At 44.6% G+C, this 9601-nt stretch overlaps 1 pseudogene; it reads left to right on the top strand.

The window, feature by feature from the left end:
- LOC101563573 overlaps nt 1-1379 on the top strand; it is a 54167-nt pseudogene extending 52788 nt beyond the window's left edge.
- The last annotated feature ends 8222 nt before the right edge of the window (nt 1380-9601 follow it).

The following is a 9601-nucleotide window of genomic DNA, read 5'->3' as shown; positions in this document are numbered from 1 at the left end:
CATCCATGCTTTGCATCTCTCTCTTTAGCTCCTCTAGTTTTCATTATGTATCTTCTCTAGACTTGCTGATCATTTGTTTATTAAGTCATTATGTCTTTAACTCTCTCTGTTTAAAATTTACCAACCATCTTATTGATCTGTTTGCTCACCCTCACTGTTACTATTTCAGATGAATAGCTCTTGATTTCTTTCCCCTTTACATCCCCTGGATTTGCTCAGGGAGAATGGGGAGCTTCTGGAGTCATTTTCCCCTCCTTTTCTCATTTTCTTTCTCTCTTTTTGTGCTGATGCTTGCAAATGCTTCTAGAGTGTAGCTTCATTGTTAATATTGAGACCTCTAGGTAAAGTCCAGTGGGGGTTGCAGCCTTATTGGCCCACTACCCTGTTGTTTGGGAATGGGCTGCAATACTGTTTATAACTGCCAGCCAATCTAGACATTGACATACACAGAAAATCAGTTGATAGCAACATCTGTCACCTTGGCTAAGGTAGTAAAATCAGAGACAATAGCGTCGCATACAACCTGGATACTAAGTAACCTCCAGAACTACTAATAAAGTGCTATCCTTAACCCTAGAAATGAGATCTATTGTTTTACTACCAACTCTATGAGGATTCAATATTGAAATATAGTATATATCTACTCAACAGAGTAATTTTACCTGCATTAATAATAGAACAGGATCACGGCCGGCAAAGATAGCAACTGCCATGTACTTGGAGCACTCTCTGGACAGCACTGAAAACCTTCCCTGTGCACTTCAGAGGAACGTCCAGCTGATGCGAGAGCTGGATCAGAGGACAGAGGATAAGAAAGCAGAGGTTGACATGCTGGTGGCAGAGTCCATTTCCACTGTGAAGACTCTGTCCCCCGACCAGTGTGTGGAGTACCTGCAGAAGATCCAGTGTGCCTACAGCAAGTGCAAGGAAGACAATGATGACAAGGTGCAGCTGGCTGTGTGGACCTATGAGATGGTGGATAAGCACATCTGGAGGCTTAATGCAGACCTGGCTCATTTTGAAGCTAACCTGAAGGACAAGATGGATGGCAGTGACTTTGAAAGCTCTGGAGGCTGGGGGTTGAAAAAGGTTGGGGTCAAAAAGAGAAAAGAGGCTCCCATGGCCGAGGCTGGAGGACATCAGAAGATGACACCCTGAAGAAGAAGAAGCATAAAGTAGAGTCTGAGTTCACTGATGCCTTTTTGTCTGTGAACTCTTCTGATGTGGTCGACATGCCTGTGGACCCCAGTGAGCCCATGTACTGCCTGTGCCACCAGGTGTCCTATGGGGAGATGTTTGGTCGTGACAATCCAGATTGTCCAATTGAGTGGTTTCACTTTGCCTATGTGGACCTCACCACAAAGCCAAAAGGAAAGTAGTTCTTCCCATGGTGTGTTCAGGAAAAAAGGAAGAAGTAAGGAAGAGGCTATGTCTGGACTGAAGTGCAAATTAATATCTTCCTTCATTCATATTGCAATATTTTCTTTTATTTTAAAAACTACCTTGTTTGACAGATATTTAACAACTCAGCAGGCCGTTGTAATTCTGGATATTTCCTAAAATAATCAAGAAACCACTGCCCTGTGGGCGCTTGTGAACTTGGGCTGCCAGGTACCGAGCCCATTCTAACCTGGTACACTGCTACCACTGTGCCACTGCAGTGTTCCCTGCAGCTTTCTGGGACCATGCACAGACCTCTGTGAGCACACTTGTCATCCCTGAGCCACCCTGATCATCAGACTGGGCTCTCATTGAGGCCCCTGTTGCTATCCTTGCCGGGCCATTTCTCCTAGGAGGAGGAGGCCCTGCTCCACTGTGCACTGCCCACCAGACTTTGCCAGAGTAAGTGCTCCTGTTGGCCCAGGCTGTCGTTTACTATGACCAGCACCACCACACAGTGGCCTGGCAGCCGACTGATATTCCATCTGTTTCTCTGGGAATCCCTGATGTTTTTACTGTGAAGATGAAATTAGTACAACTGCATGAAGATCGTGGGTCTTTGTGTCTGTAATGTGAGTCTGCCTCATGGGGGCTGATTTTGGAACTCATCCTACTGGGCCTGCAGCTTGCCCCAAGAGGATAGTGGTTCTCTGGCCTGGTATATGAATGCTATGTTTTTAAATGGTTCTGGACCAAAGTGAAGAATCCAGAGTATACTATTGGTTTAGCCACTTTGCCAAACCAGTGTCGATGTGTCTTTGATGGAGTTGGGAAACATGCACCCATTTGATTTGATGAGGCACATTTTGACAGCCCCTCCAGTGGGGCCTCTGAGACACCCACGTCTCGAAATGCCCTTGCACACTAATTGTGCATGATGGCAGAGAACCTACAGAAGAGTGTTCCTGTCCTCAACATAGTCTTGCACTTGTTTCCTGTGATGGCCACCTGAGTAATGTTACTTCCTCGTTCTAGTGTCCGACTGAGGAGAGAAGATGGCAGGTGGAGTTCATGCAGGGCCCTATGTTCAGCCTGTGCTCACAGATGAGAGCAGGCCCTCCAGGCTTCTATGGCCAGGGAGCTCAGGACTGTGGTTCTCAGGCAGAGCCTTTGTATGCAGTCTCCAAGGGAATCCTGGGCTGGGCTTGCTCTGCTGTGAGGCAGTAAGTTGTGGGTGCTGACTCTGGCCAGGTGTCTGTTGCTGGGCAGGTGAGGGTGGGCAATGGATGAATGATCAGCAGTGGTCCCAGCTCGTGCTACTGGGATCCCCAGACCAGAAAGAGCTTTTTAAGTACCTCAGCTGGCCTCAGGGTAAGGGGGCTGCTTAACCTCAGCCAGAGCACTGAAGTGAGAGATGCATTTTATTTTGTAACTTTTAGTATGCTTTTTTGTTAGTTTGTTTGTTGAAGTACTGGGGATTGAACCCATAGAGTGTTGGGCTCTGTCCCCAGCTCTTTTCCAGATTTTTGATTTGGTACAGGGTCTCACTAAATTGCTCAGGCTGTGCTCTTGCCTCAGCCTCCCAGATTATAGGTGTGTACCACCATGCTTGGCTATAATTTAGCTTTCTTTTTTAAAATGTTTTTGGTTGTCACAAGGTCTTACTACGCAGCTGAGACTCATAGTGGTCCTCCATAGTTTTCAGCCTCCCCAGTGCTGGGATTACAGGCGTGCACCACTATACCTGGACTCTGTGCCAGCTCAGCCTGCCCTGGGGGCAGGGCTGGCACAATATGTGGTGCTGGGCATCAGGGTTCAAACCTCGGTCCCTGAGCTTGCCTAGGCTTGCTTAAGCAGGCGCTTTAGTCCACTGAGCTATCTCAACGGCCCCTTACCTTTTTTCTTGACACAGATGTGTGTTTGGGAGAGGCATGGGGAGTTCCCCAAGGCTTTGATATGCTTCTGTTTACTCTTGTGAGGCAGCTGAGATACTGCTGATGGTGGCTCCTTCTGTAATGCACCATCACTGGGCGAATGGTGCTGGTTGTGGTCCTGGAGGCTGGTGGAACTCTGGCAGAGGGGCTTCTGTGTTACCTGAGTGTGGTGCACCCTGCTTGCCACTGTGCATACTTTGGGTTGACTTGGCCTTTCAAAAGTTTCTGTGCTTGGTTTTATTGTTCAGTTTTGCTAGTTATGATATCATTAAAACAACATGCATCTACCTTTGGAAAAAACACAGAAAATGCAAATAGAACAGGAATACTCTGTGGAATGTTGTCTGGCCCCTGATCATGACTGTCCTGGCTGTTGCTACTCTCAGTATGGGATGGACTCTAGGATGGGCCTGGCTCAGTGAGGACTGGTGCCATCTGAATGCTGCTCCACAGGACTGGTGGCCTTGACTGTGGGTCACAGCCTTCCGCCCTATACCTGCCAGGCTGGCCCTGCCCTGGGTGTCACCAATTCTGGTTCTTAGACTGAGGGCCCTGTGTATCATTCTAGTGGCTTTTTCCTTCTTAGTGTGGGGTTCCCCAGTAAGTGAGAAATGTTTTGCTCCAAGGAGGACAGATCACTTTCTTAGTGCTCTGTAGTCTGAGGGATTCCTGTCATTTTGTGGGAAGAAGGATGCTGCACTGAAGAAAATGTTGTTCAACTGAGTCCTGCCCCCAGGTCTGTAAATGTGAGATCAGTATCAGCTGGGCCAATGGGTGGCAGAGAAGTGCCATCCACTCCTCACCATTCCTGGGAGCCCTTGCAGGGTCCATCTTGGCCTTGAGCATTGACTCTGTCCAGAGAGCTGCTTCCCCTGTCACCTTGAGACCAGTTGTCTACCTTGTCCTGGGTATGACGTGGCATAGTGAGGGAGGAAGTGACAAAATAAGACTTTCCTGGATATGTAGTGACAAGATTACCTGTACTGCGAAGTTTAAGCAGATACTCCCTAGCAGCTTGTGAAGTTCTTCTTGGTGTGTACTTTGTGGTGTCCTCTACCATATTTCATCCAAAAAGATAACACAGGTTCAACATGAGTGCTGTGTTTTATTTTCAAGGAATTATTATCTATGATCCCTTTGTAAAGGAAAGATACTATTGTAAATCATTTTATTAAATAATGCAAAGATGTATATCTGTATTTTTGGATCATGTTATAGATTATGATATAATGTTTAATAAAACATTTTTTGGAAGAAAAAAACAAAAAAACCCCCAATAGAACAGTGTTCAACCATAGTAAGATAAAGCTATCTGAAAATAATGGTTAAAGGTTATACTAGTAAGGATAGAGCTTTCAAGGAATTGGAGCATAAATTTTATTTATTTATTTATTTATTTATTTATTTATTTTTGGCAGAACCTGGGATTGAACTCAGGCCCTTGCTCTTGCCAGGTAAATACTTATTCTACTGAGCTATCTCCCTGGCCCCTGGAGCATGAATCTTAAAATAATTTAAAAGTTAAGATATGGAAGACAGGGAGAAGGTGACAAATTTGCAATAAAGAATTCTTTTGAAGAACTAAAGAAAATTCATAGTATTACATAACAGTAACAGAAGAAAACCAACCAGGAAAAGGATTAGAGGAGAAATAATAAGGAAACAAATTAATAGAGAGATAGCAAGAAAAGAATAGAAAGCACTAATCAATGAAACATTGATTTTTAATATTAAAATATTAATGTTATTAATATTAAAAAGAGAACAAAAAAATGAATAAGATTCCAACCTCCCCATACCAGTAGAAGAGAAAAATATTCCTATATAGTGTCAAATGAGTGTTTTTCTTACCAGAATACGTTCATCTTTAGTCCAACAGGTCACATGTCATGTCTCCCTGCTCCTCTTTATGGCCTGTGGGTTTGTGTGGTGAACTCTCTGTTTGAGGGGCCCCCCAACTGTGCTAATCATCCAAACTGGGTCACAGGAATAGGGAGGGTGTGGGGCAGTGGACTCTGGTGCTGAGGCACATGGCATGTAGATTCCAGCGGGCCAGGGACCAGAGCTGAGTGACAGATGGAGACTCCAGTGGCCATGGGACCAACGCAAACACCAGATAGAGGCTTATTCAGGCCCAGGGTACCCAGGAGAGACCCTGGTGTGTCTGGGATCGATGGGAGAGCTTCTGGTGGGCCCAAGGAGGGTGCTGCATGAAGGGGAGAGACTCTCATAGGCCTGGGGCACTGGGAAGACTGCATGGGCATGTAACAAGGGCTGAGCATCAGACAGAGGTTCTGATGTGTGAGGCTGGTCTGGTGTATGGGTCAGAGATTCCTGTGGTTCTGGGACACTCAACTGAGACTCAGATGAATCCATGACTGTTGCAGGGTGCAGAATGCAGGGAGGGGAGTGAGTATAGGAGCTCTGAGTCACCCAGTAGTGGCCCAGGATGCTCAGGACCAGTGTTGGGTGCCAACCGGAGTCTCTGGCAAGTCTGGGGAAAGTATCGGGCAGTGAGTGCTGCGCGGAGACTCAAGTGTTCTCAGGTGTGGGGCACAGACTCACACAAGTCCAGAGTCAGCTTTGAGTGCCAGATGGAGATCCTGGTGTGCATGGGGTCCACCTGAGGTGCCCGGCGCAGCTCAGGCAGGCCTGGGGCATTCTCTAGGGGTTCAGATGAGCCTGGTGCTGATGCAGGGTTCCAGATGGTGATTCAGGCAGGCACGGCCTACACTGTTCAAGTTGACGTTCACTGTGGTCATCCTGGGTCAAATCCACCGAGCTGATTGTTTCTGGTAGGTTTTATTGGACTCAGGTGAGGCCATTTGCCGATACACTATGTATAAACACTTTTGTCACACAATGGCAGAGTTGAGGACTGTAGCAGCAACAGAGAGGACATGGCCCAGAGCCTTTGTGCAAAAACATTTACTCTGATCCTCTACAGCAAAAGCTAGTTCTTTGTTTCTCTCCTTCCAAGTTTGAATATAATTTGTAACCATCAGTCCTGTGATTACTAATGTTAAATTCTCATACTATTCTTTAAGTTCCATGAATGTAAAGCCATGCGATTCTCATTATTATATTCTCAGAAACTGAAATAGCATTCATACATAGTAGGTGCTCAATAAATGATTGTCTAAAATAATTAGATTATCTAAAATGATAATTTGGGAGTGGTACTTCTAAAGACCTCTTGGGGGCAAATCTCCATTTCTGTCTAACTTGTGAGCTATAATAAGGTACTTAGCACAATGTCTAGAACCTGGAATGTACTGAATAAGTGATAAGCATTATTATTAATAATTATTATGTGAGGCCCTCCACACCTTACTTTAGAACCTTTGTCAAGCCTTTCTGCACTGGGTTACAGCCCTAGAAGTGCACCAAATTAGTAGGAAAACATTTATTTCCAGAGCACACACTCACTAAGGCCTGCTTCATGCAGGTGAAGCCACTTCTTTATTTCATCATTTCTGAGTCTCAACATTATGCCTAATTTTTGCAAGTCCTTGCCAACTGTGTATATTTTAGGAAAGAGTATTAATAGAAGAATCAGCAGCCTTGCCATAGAAGATGTCAATGCTTCATTTGTTTCCTTGTGCACCAAGGCTGTGCACAAGCCTGTGGAAATACCTGGGGAGCTGTTAAAGACATCGAGGGCCAGGCTTCATCTCCAGAAATTCTGGTTTAATTGGTTCAGGGAGGCGCTTCTTCAGCTTCCCAGGCGATTCTAATAAGCAGCCACGAATGAGGCTGTTATTTTTATCAGTTAAAATGCACTCAATGGATCTGTGTTCTGAGACACTGAACATCAAATTATGACCAAACTTCACGTGACAACAAGACTCTGACCCACAGTTCCCACAGCAACCAGTCACAAGGGTTAGGGCTCAATCTATTTGCCAGCTTCTTTATACTTTCATCCCCTAACTCAGGACCAACCAAAGAAAGTAAAAATTGCTACCTAGTCAAACAACTCATGTAATGTCCTGCTTCCAGTTGGCCTGTCCCTAACCTCCTCAAGCCAAGAATCTTCCATCTGGGAAGGGCATGTCTGATGCCTGCCTTTTATCCACGTACACTCCTATTTCCCTGCTTGCCCTTAGTCTCTGTCAAATGGAAGTGGCAGTGTCTGCCTCCCTTGTACTACTGAACTCTGCGTACATAGAGCCTCTGGTTGTCTTCACTTGGGAGGTCTAAGGTGGTTTCCACAGGGCTACTGACTTTGTTTTGTAACCAGTCCTGTAACATACTTCTTTGGTATTATTTACAAGGACACAAGGGAGTTAGACTTAATTCAGAAACCAGGGAAAATTTAAGGATTCAAGTGGTTTCAGACAGCCCAAGAACAGGGAATGACTGGATCTCAGGAATCCCAGAATGGAAGAGGAATAAGAATGTAGGGAACAAGAAAATTTTCTGTCTTGTCCTCACTTTTCTTTTTTCATCTTGTTTACTTTTTCTTCTTGCTCTAGGCCATATTTCTTTATTTCTCACAGATCAGGGTAAACACCACCAATAACTCCCAGGTTTGCATTTTCTTGACTAAAGCCAATGAACAAGATCAACTAGAATCTCATAGTTCTAATTGCAAATCCTTTGTAAAGGTCTCCCTGGCTGGTTCTGGAAAGCTTCTTTGTCTTGCTCTGTGTCTGGAACTGTGTAAGTTGGCAGGAGGGAATTAGTTCCTGCAGCAAACAAAGAGATTTGCTGAGGAACACACTTGAGTGTCTTCTCCAACTGATCTTTAATAAAGAGTATTTTAATCTAAATTCTAAACCTGTACTGAGTGCTGTGACCTGCACAATCCTGAGAGGGGGTGATGGGAGAGTAAGAAAAACTAGACACTTCTGCAAAAGAAAGCTGGGACTGGAACCTGACCTCTCTGATGGAGAGGCAACAACAATCCAATATGGTTTACATCTTTACTTATACACTGTAAAAAGGACGGAAGTGTGTGACGGAGCTAAAAGTTCAAGGTCTCAATGCTTTGCTGAGAACACTGAAAGCAAAACATCCTCAAAGCTCTCTGTGCTGTAGTTAATAGAGAAGAGCACCAAAGCCAGACACCTGCTGGGCTGGTCTTGCTCCAGTCCTGGCAACTTGTTCACATGGCTCATCTCCGGTGCTCCATGTTCTCCGTGATGGAGAACATCCTGGTCCTGGATGTGTGGTCGATCTCCAGCTTGGCTGCTCCCCACAACTGAGTGAGCTGTTCTGTGTCCTAGTGGTTTTGGTCCTCGGCTAAAGTGTACCTTTCATGGCACATACCTGCCACTCCACTTTTGGGCATCTTACTATCACTTTGGAATTTCAGAGAAATTGTCTTTGAGGCCATGAGCCTTAGATGTGCCTCTCTTCTACACCTCACAAGCTTGGCCCACAGACATGCCTCACTGTCACCAGGAAGCTGGGTCTAGGTATAGTAAGGAATTGGTCCCTTGCTCCTTGGCCCTCAGTGCTTTATGCCTTTTGAGGAAATATTGCAGTCAAGACACTTAGGTGGTCATGCAGAAGAATAGTTAGAGTTTATTGTAAAGAGATGTATATAGAGCTTTCAATCCCCCACCTCTAGGCAAGAAGGTGAAAAGTCTTACAAAGACAGATGCCTGGACTGTGAGTTTGGTAACCTCTTTATGCAGTAAAAATTACTCCTGATTCTTGGAGTTCAAAGAACTATGGTGATTATGGTATTTGTTGAGTATTTTAGAGCTTCCTTTGGAATGGTGATAGTTCAAAATGTCTATTTTTTATAGAAAGGTGAATATTCTCCCAGGGGTCATATAAGAAACTCATGAAAGAAGTTTATCATAAAGAACAGTGCTAATGCAACCTATTGCAACTCAAAGAGGAAGCATCCTTAAAGAGCGCCACCTACAAATGGCTGATGTCTATCTTTATTTATGGCAGAGTACTCCTTTGTGTATAAATACCACATTTTATTTATTCATCGGTTGAGGGACTTATAGGCCACTACCAAATTCACTACTATGAACTGTGCTACTGTAAGCATGGGTGTGCATGGACCACTCTAACATGGTGTGTCTAAATGTTCCAGGAAGACACCTAGATGGGGAATAACTGGGCTGAATAAAATTTCTAGTTTCAGTTTTTAATGAACTTTCACAGAAGAAATGTAAACACTATATTCTTTAAACATGTACAAAATAAAAGAAAGAAAAAAAAAAGAAAAAGGAAAGTGATCAAGAGATGGATGAAAGCTTTTTCGCAACGGGTTTGCCGCGAGAGCACAGGCGTAGTGAAGGCCACCACTAAATCGAAGC

Source organism: Octodon degus, unplaced genomic scaffold, assembly GCF_000260255.1.
Source record: "Octodon degus isolate 3935 unplaced genomic scaffold, OctDeg1.0 scaffold00008, whole genome shotgun sequence".
Taxonomy (NCBI): domain Eukaryota; kingdom Metazoa; phylum Chordata; class Mammalia; order Rodentia; family Octodontidae; genus Octodon; species Octodon degus.
This window is presented reverse-complemented; position numbering and strand designations above follow the sequence as displayed.